Consider the following 9,072-nt stretch of genomic DNA (forward strand, 5'->3'; position numbering starts at 1 on the left):
GTTGGTGAACTAAGATTCAAAGAATATAAGAAATTAGTGGAATTGGAAGAAAAAAAAGAGATATAGAATCTTGAATTTGGAGAAAATGAAAGATAAATTCGGGTTTACAATAATTGCCGAGTTGGAAGATTATAAAGTACACTTACCGAACAGATTTTTGACTGTTTTGGATGAAAAAAAGATTAAAGAATTGAACAAAAATGAAAAATTACACTTGGTTGTTACTGGAAAGAAGACTATTAAAGATAAAGACTGTGTTACAATTAACTTCGTGGAATAAAGATTTCGAAGATTTCTGGATTTTTTCATTAAAACAGCTTAGAAATTAGAAGCCTACAATGAACAGTAAAACAGCTATAGATTCGGTTATTCAACATTCGAGTATTATAAATTCCACAATTTATGTTGTCATACTGTCATGAAAAATTGCTTGAATACAGTTTACCATAGTTTATTTAAGTAAATTGTATTGTGAATTGTTTTTTACATATTTATGGTGTATTGAACAGTATTTGTATTGATTTTTGGGCTGTCCCAAAAGTGGTCCAGAACCGCCATATTATTATCTTGTTTTTACATATTTATGGTGTATTGAACAGTATTTGTATTGATTTTTGGGCTGTCCCAAAAGTGGTCCAGAACCGCCATACTGTTTGATTTTACAGATTCGTTTATTGTCCTTTAAACAGTATTTTCCCTTGATTTTCTGTCTGTCCCAAAAGTGTCCTAGAACCCTCATATTCATATCTACTTATATATATATATATATATATTTAAAACAATTTTAATTTTTTAATTAAGGTGTATACTATAATAATGTATGGATTACAGTTTAGTGTGTGTTTGTAAAAAATTCCTACTACCAAATTCAATTTTATTTGAGTACCGTAATAAACAAAAGTTAAAATGAGGAATTTCCTACTGCAAAGTCACATTCTGTGAATTTTTTCAGGTATATTACAGGATGTGTACAGATAAACACTCCACCTTTAAGACGTTTTAATCTCAGAGGATTACAATAAAAAAGTACTTACAGTAAAAATTTGTTTGCATGATAGAATTCTTCAATGACAGTGGGTGTAAAAACACTGAACTATTTGGACTCATTATTCCAGTGGGATAACTTACAGAAGTCACAGTTTTACAAAGGCCTGCCTGAAATAATTGAGAAGCTTCCCCACAGAGTCAGTCATATACAGGTGTAGTAGTGGGAAGTGAAGTAACAGAAGAACAATTTACTCTGATCAGTTCATTCATCCTGTTTGTAATTACATTCATTACATCATAATTCCAATCTGCTGACATTTTAGTACAAATAAACAAGATGCAAAAATTAGAGCAGTACAAAATAGAATCTTAATTTTTAATTGGATGGGTTTTTTGATTATACTATTTGATTGCAAAGATATTTATTTTATTAATTCAAAATATATTCAATTAACCCCTTAACTACTAAAGCAGTGTTAGAATGGGTGACTCAGCTTTATTGTTTAACTGCCACGTAGGTATTATCATGTTTTCAACAAACAGCTGTTTCGCTACACAACATCTGATAGCTGTATGATGATACATATTGGCCTCTATTAGTAGTTATTTAAACTACTACAACTCCACATTAGTGCTGTTGGATTGTTACTACATTCTGATAGTCAACTATAGAACTATTACAAAAGCACTTGGTGATGTTAGAAACAGAACGTCTTTTAGTTTTTCCAAAAGTGTTTTGTGTTTTATATTTTGATATCTTGTTTGTATGGTAAGAACTAGTTGTAATAATGTTGAGGATGTTTTATAAAATTTGAGATTTGGCTGGATATGTAGTTCAGAGTTAGACATTCAGTGGTGTAACTTTTCTGAGGATTATGACGGTTAGGAATATGGACACAGTTAATCAAACAAGAACCTGAACAAGAATAAGAAGATTCTGACAGCAGTTTGATAAATGAAGGTATTGCTGAAGTTGATCATGGTGGGTGAGAAACATGCTAAATGTGCACTGTCTATATAAGTAGTGTATATAAATGCACTTTTAATGCTCAAGAATTTTCTAATTTATTGTTAGAAAATATGTTAAATTACAATGTTTTGGGTGCAAATTTATATTTTTCTTGTTTCTAGCAGCTAAGTTTCCATTTCACCACCTCATTACCATCACATTTTACTTCCCCATGCTTAAACAGGTTACCCACTTTATATCACATGTTTTTTTTATGTGTTTTATTATGTGACAATGCCTCCAAACATCAGTCGTTATTTTTCATAGTTAATCAAATAGACACGGTAGTAGGTTATTACAGCACTGTTGTAAACTAAGCACTTAAGTGTTATACTTCCTTCTTTTTTTTTTTTTTTTTTAAATACCTCTTACATTATTCTATTTTGTTCCATCATTAAATTACATGATGTGTATTTGTTTTGCAGGGTTATTCCTTGTCTTGTAAAGGAATTTGTGAATCCCACTATGGTACCATTTGTGTTGCCGAATGTTCTGTCAATCGCAGAAAATTGCACTAAAGAGGAGTTTAGTCAGCTCATATTACCATATCTCAAACCTGTCATGAAGATGACTGATCCCATTCAGGTAACAAAAACGTTAATATAATCTTACATAAGGTAGATGTAATCTTACATGAATTGAGCCGAAAGCCAGAGATTGTTTACTAATAGATAGGAAACACAGCAGGATAACTTACAAAAAACCATTTCTAACTATGTGTAAAATGTGTGTACTTTTTTTTTATGTTTTCTTTTCAATCTTGTGGACCCTAGTAGATAATTTTCAAGGTAAGCCTGCTGTTTTCCCTATCAAATAGTAATAATCTTACATAAGTTACTTAAAGAATGTAGCTAATGAAAAGGGATTTTTTATTATTACAACTTAAAACCTTTTATATAATTTACATATTTGTATAAATATTCATAGATGGATAAGGTTTTGTATAAGTAAAAACTGGCACAAACAGCCCAATATTCAACCTGGAGACAATAAAATGTCTTGTAAATGTAAGCTTTGCTAGCAAGAAATGCTGCCAGGGCATGCTTGGACACTTTTCTCGCAAACAAACAGGCTAAGGCACAAGGAGATGATAGGGAGCTTTGTATTTAACAAACGAGCTTACACCATTTTTAGATACCGAAATCAGTGCTTGTTGTGATGTATTCCTTTTAACTTTTTCAATAAGTTAAGATCTGAATTTTGAATGTTGTACATTACTGAATGTTAAATTTTTTTGTACTAAAATAAAAATTAATTATACTTTTATACTTTTTAATTATGATTTATTACATGGATATGACAACAAAAACATTTTACCAGAGGTTGTGTAGTTTTTAATTTGGAGGGGTTTAATATAATAAAAAATCATACAGGAATCTTTTGAAAATATTTGAATTCAAACTATATATATATATATATATATATATATAAATAACTATATATATATAATATATATATATATATATATATATATATAAAGGTATACAAAAAAAGATATATATAAAATAAAGATTAATCTATCTTGATAACATACAACTGTATACTTGAAAAGTTTAGATTACTTAACAAATTAGAATTTGGATGATGCAAATTGGGGCAAGATTGTATTTTAATGAAGCAAAACTGTTTTGTATATAATTGTATTGCTCAAGGAATAAATTATTTTAAAAGCTAACATTTGGCTAAAAATTACAATTCAAGATAAAATAATCAACAAACAGTGAGATTTGTTTGTACTTCATATTGTTAAATAGTAAAACTGATTAATTTAGTTCACAAGATATTAGAATAAAGTTTGTTTATGCCACTTACATTTTACGTGTTCAATATCATTCCAGTCATATTTGTTCTATTGCCATATTATGCCAATCTAATTGATATCAAGATTAAACTTTCCTCCTTGACTGTTTACAGATTCTGCTGATATTCATGCAGAAAATGGAGTTACTGCTGAAGCTCTGTCCGTGTGAGGAAGTGAAGTCTGATGTACTACCTATGCTGTAACCGAGCACTAGAGACCGATGCCCAGCAGATCCAAGAACTGTGTCTCTCTGTTTTACCAACAATATGCCAGCCTCATTGAGTATCCAGCTATGAAAAATGCCCTTCTGCTGCCCAGAATCAAGAGGCTATGCATTTCCACGTCCTTTATATCTGTATGTTAACCAATCCTTGCATGTTCTGAATAGTCTCATAAGAACATGCTAATGACCTGTTGTAGGTGGACAAGATGATGTGCTCTCTAGATAGTTTTCTAGTTTTCATGAAGCAAGGATATAAATAGGTTGTATTGATTGAATAAAAAATAATATTAATTAAATTAAATTACAATTACGCTGGAAATTTATTTTCATAGTTTCAAATATTTTCAGGAGCTAAATTGACAGAAACGATATAAAAAAATTTCTCAGGGTGAACTGTCATCAATAAAATAATAAATAATCATTGAAATTGGCATGCAAAAAATCCATACATATATAAAATTATATTTGTATTTAAATTAAAATTTCAATAATATGCAGATTTACATCATCAAGTTTTAAAATAAAAATTGTATTAGTTACATTTCACAAATTGAAAAATTTAGGTAGGCAAAATAGAGGTAAATTAAACTGAACAGAATGATAATGGCAACCCCAATGTAGGGATGGGGAAAATTGTGTATTTTGGATATTTTTGCTGCCAACGAAATGACTTTAAAACAAATGTTTTAATGTTTGAGTTGAAAACAAGCTTTTAAATTGATGTGTCACTAGACTTATGTTTACATTTGAAACTTTTGTAGATTCGAACCCTAGACCCTCAATTTCAGGAACATCTTTTAATTATTATAATTAAAACTAAAGTTATCGGATAGTCAATAGCTAATTTAATGGGTACAAAAATTTATTATATTGTTGTAGCTCATACTGGTCTCCTAATATAAAATAGTGGATGGGTGGACTAGGAGACTCTGTATAGTTATATTCTGTCCTTTGTTTAAGTAAACAGCTGTAAATGTGGTAATTCTCTAAATCCAGCAGCATCCATAGAACCTACTAGAACATTAGTTACTTTCTTAGTTCACTATAAATTATATTTCAAGTACAAGAACTATATGTAGCCTATATATATATACATATAATATATTTTATAAAATGTGCACTAGAGTATATATATTTGTATAAATGTTACATTATTTCAAATTCGGTGTTACGTTTTATTATTTTATACTATGTTTAATTTTGTTTTTGTGGTAAGAAGACATTATCATTCATCAGTACACATTCATTGAATAGTCATTCACAATAACAAAGAATTGATATTAAGATAATATATAAAAAGCATAGGGTTATAAACTAGAATAAAAAACGTAGAATGTAGCATAAACCTCTAAGGATATAATTTTTCTAGATGGAAAAACAAGATAAGAGAAACTGGCCCTCTGCTATCTAATTTTTCCAAGATTTAATTCAAACCAAAAACTTATTTAGGAATGGTCATGCCATCTTTCCTATTAGTAAAATAAGATTTATGGAATTCTTAAAAGGGTTTGAATTGATTAGGAGTAGACAGTATTATTGTAGTTTTCATACTATTGCAGGACCTGTATCAAAGAATATGGTTGTTTGTGTTATGAGTTATATTAGTATACTATTTTACTTCTACCATTCTAGTTTTAAGTTGTTACAGGTACGTGTGAACTGCCTAGTGTGTGTCGGCAAATTGTTGGAACACCTGGACAAGTGGTTGGTGTTGGATGAAGTCTTGCCATTCTTGCCTCAAATACCCTCCAAGGGAACCAGCAGTACTCATGGGCATCCTTGGGGTCAGTTACATTGACCAAATACACTCACAACACATACGATAAACTGTCTTTCCAAATCTTAAGATTAAGTGGAATATATTATACATTTTAAACTACCTGTATTATTTTTTGTATCCAATAAATAACATATTTATTTTGTTAATATAATTATAAATGTATAAGTACACAACCTGGGTTCTCTAAATCAATATAGAAATTATTCCTAGTATGAAATAATAATTTTTTTATCAGATAATATTTTTCTTACCTTGCATTACTTAATCCAACTGTCAGCTTCCCAACCAAGCCCGATACAGCCCTATCCTCAGAGCCAATCCTTGTTCCGAGGTTACGGATCAAGTTTGCCGACTTTCCTTACCTACATTTTTCTATCGACTAGAGGCTCTTAACCTTGGAGATCTTCAGACTCGTAAATAAATATTAAATCAGCATCATCTAACCATATGGAGACCCTTAAATTGGAAACCTTCAGGATCTTTAACCAGTTATCTGAAGGTTATGAAACTATTATTTGTGTGGAATGTTCGGGTGAAAGTTTATTAGGCTAGAAAGTGTATAATTTGAGGAAAACATTATCGTTTTAATATTTTTAATGTTTTTAGTACCAATCCCTTTTCAACCTCCACTAAAACTAGCATGGCTGACAATCAATTTATTTTGAGATATTGAGAATATTTTTATTTTATTATGTAGGGGAGAAAGTATACTGTAACTTGTAATTTCAATGATAAAACATGTTAAAATATTTAAGTAAAAATATAGTATTAACAAAAATTTAATTGTTTAAAACTTTGGAATACAAATGTTGTAATTTTATGATCATAATTTATTTGAATGCATCTTTTTTATTGTTCCTTATGTATATAAGAACAAACATACCAAATTAAAAAAAGTAAGTATCTGAGTAACTGACTTGATTTTTTAGTGTCCTGAATAAAATTTTTTATATTGGGTATTTGTTTAGTGTCTCACAAAATAATTCACAACTTGTATAGAAATAAACATAATGGGATGATTTTTGTTTTATTGTGTTGGGAGAAAAGCAGGAATATGAATTATAATATTTATTTGGATTATAAAATCTGTTTTTTTAAATATAAAACCATTTTTATGAGTTGATTTTTTATCTTAATTTGTATGCAACTTTTTTATTGTTCCCTATGTTAGAAGAAACAAAATATAACTTACTAAGTTTAAAAAAAGTAAGTAAGTATAAATAATACCAAGTATGACTTTTCTTATATTACTGCGAAATATTGAATATCTGCACTCACATATAAGTTGTCTAATATTTGGTAAACAGCTTTTACCAGCTATAACAAATCAAATCAAGATAGGAATAATCTACATTTATTTGATTTATTGTGTATAACATGAGACTAAGTACAATGCCATATGTCAAAATTTAGTAACTGAATAATAAATATTCAAAAATCTGATCTAATCGGCCCTCTGCACCTTTTCATAAAAAACTCATGGACCGATCTCATTGGTCCTGCACTTTTCGGAAATACCCATAGGCCGATACATCATTGTCTCTTGGAAATCAAAGCGTTGAGGAATCAAGTTTTTGTTATATTTATTGATAAATTTTCACTTTAATATTTTTATGTAGCCAACAAATTCTAAAAACTTGTAGGAGCGCGCGCACGCGCACACACACACACACACACACACACACACACACACACACACAATGGACAAAAAAGTTTACATATGTGGCTCTTGTACTGTCTACTTCAGATAGTTCATTTATTTTGTACTAAGTGGCAATAAATAAGGAATTATAATCACCCTACTTAGACCTTTGGTAGGTCAGTTGTAACAGGACCTTAGGAAATTGTCTACATTTTAGGTATATACAAATTGGTGTTGACCCACAAGAAGATGACTATGACCAAAGAAGTTATGGCAACCAAGGTTATTCCTTTCTTAATGCCACTCAGTATTGAGAATGCCCTGACACTGAATCAGTTCAACGCAATCATTGCTGTCATCAAGGAAATGGTCAACAGAGTGGAAGGGGAACACAGAGTCAAACTGGAACAACTTAACTCCATACAAAATGAGCAACAGTAAGTTCTTGTAATTAAAGATAAAGTGTATTGTCTATACAGCTGTCTCCATGTCTGTATCCATTACTATTTAGCACATCAATTTGAAATACCATGAAGTGTTTTTAACATTTAACGTGGTTTCATATGATTGTCTCAATCGGCAAAATATCGTGTTGCAGTGGTTTCATGTAAACATCACATATATCTTCCCAATAGTTATGTTATGTGTAGGAACTCCCGAGATTGCTCTACTGTGCTTTGAGGATCTTGGATCTAAAACATCATAGTACAAATTGTGCAACTTTGATTGAAAACAATCAGAATTACCTTTTCACTACTTAAAACTACACTATATATTTGAAGTCTAGGTGTTACTCCGATGTGAAAAGGATGCAAAGGAGGTTCATTTTTTTAACGTTTTTGTTGTTACCTACTTTTTTATTTATTCAAACAGGAACAGGGATCTTCTAGATTTCTAGTTCTGAGACAGGTTTGTTCCAAATTTTCAGATATGCACTAAGTGGAAGGTGAAATTGGGACGTTTTAAAAACAACAAACACTCACATTAAACAAAGTATAATATATGTATAAACAACTTCTTATTCCTACAAATAAAAAAATTTATTTTTATTGCTATAAAACCATTACAATTTTTTATTATAAAAATAATTTTCTTATCAAAACTTGTTTTATTTTCACAAAACTAAATTCATGCATGCTTCCCCAGGTTAAAAACGCCTAGATCTGGTCTCTGCGCCCTCATGCTTGCTGAGGTTTCAAAAAGACCTATGGTCTAACTATGTTTTCTTTATTGTGTGTGCAATGTGAACATATCAACAGTTGAGCTGATTATAGTAATATATATTTTAAATTGGAATACAAGTCAATTAAATCTCTCGAAGAAAGAATCCACCATATAAATTAATATTGATCAACATTCATTTTGTATGTTCATCCAATTCCCACAGATAATTATGTAAATCTGTTCCAAAACTCTACAAATCAAATCTGCCTTTATGTTGATACTGAATATTTAAAAAAAAGGAAATATTTATATTACTTCTCCCCCCCAAATGTGTAATTTCAAAATTTAAGTTAACATTTAGTCTGCGCTAATTTGCCAAACAGTTGACCATTAAGATTTGTTTAGGGAAGTTAATTAAGAGATTTAATGAATGGACTAGACTTAATTAAATAAAGTAATACACAAC

The 9,072-nt window shown here is 29.9% G+C and overlaps 1 long non-coding RNA gene across 1 annotated transcript; it reads left to right on the plus strand.

The window, feature by feature from the left end:
* Window positions 1-1,048: 1,048 nt before the first annotated feature.
* LOC124374400 lies at window positions 1,049-5,771 on the plus strand. Its single transcript, XR_006923553.1, has 4 exons — window positions 1,049-1,199; window positions 2,422-2,581; window positions 3,911-4,152; window positions 5,669-5,771. It is a non-coding gene; the product is annotated as an uncharacterized LOC124374400 (long non-coding RNA).
* The last annotated feature ends 3,301 nt before the right edge of the window (window positions 5,772-9,072 follow it).

This window comes from Homalodisca vitripennis, unplaced genomic scaffold (assembly GCF_021130785.1).
Source record: "Homalodisca vitripennis isolate AUS2020 unplaced genomic scaffold, UT_GWSS_2.1 ScUCBcl_8277;HRSCAF=16322, whole genome shotgun sequence".
Lineage (NCBI taxonomy): Eukaryota > Metazoa > Arthropoda > Insecta > Hemiptera > Cicadellidae > Homalodisca > Homalodisca vitripennis.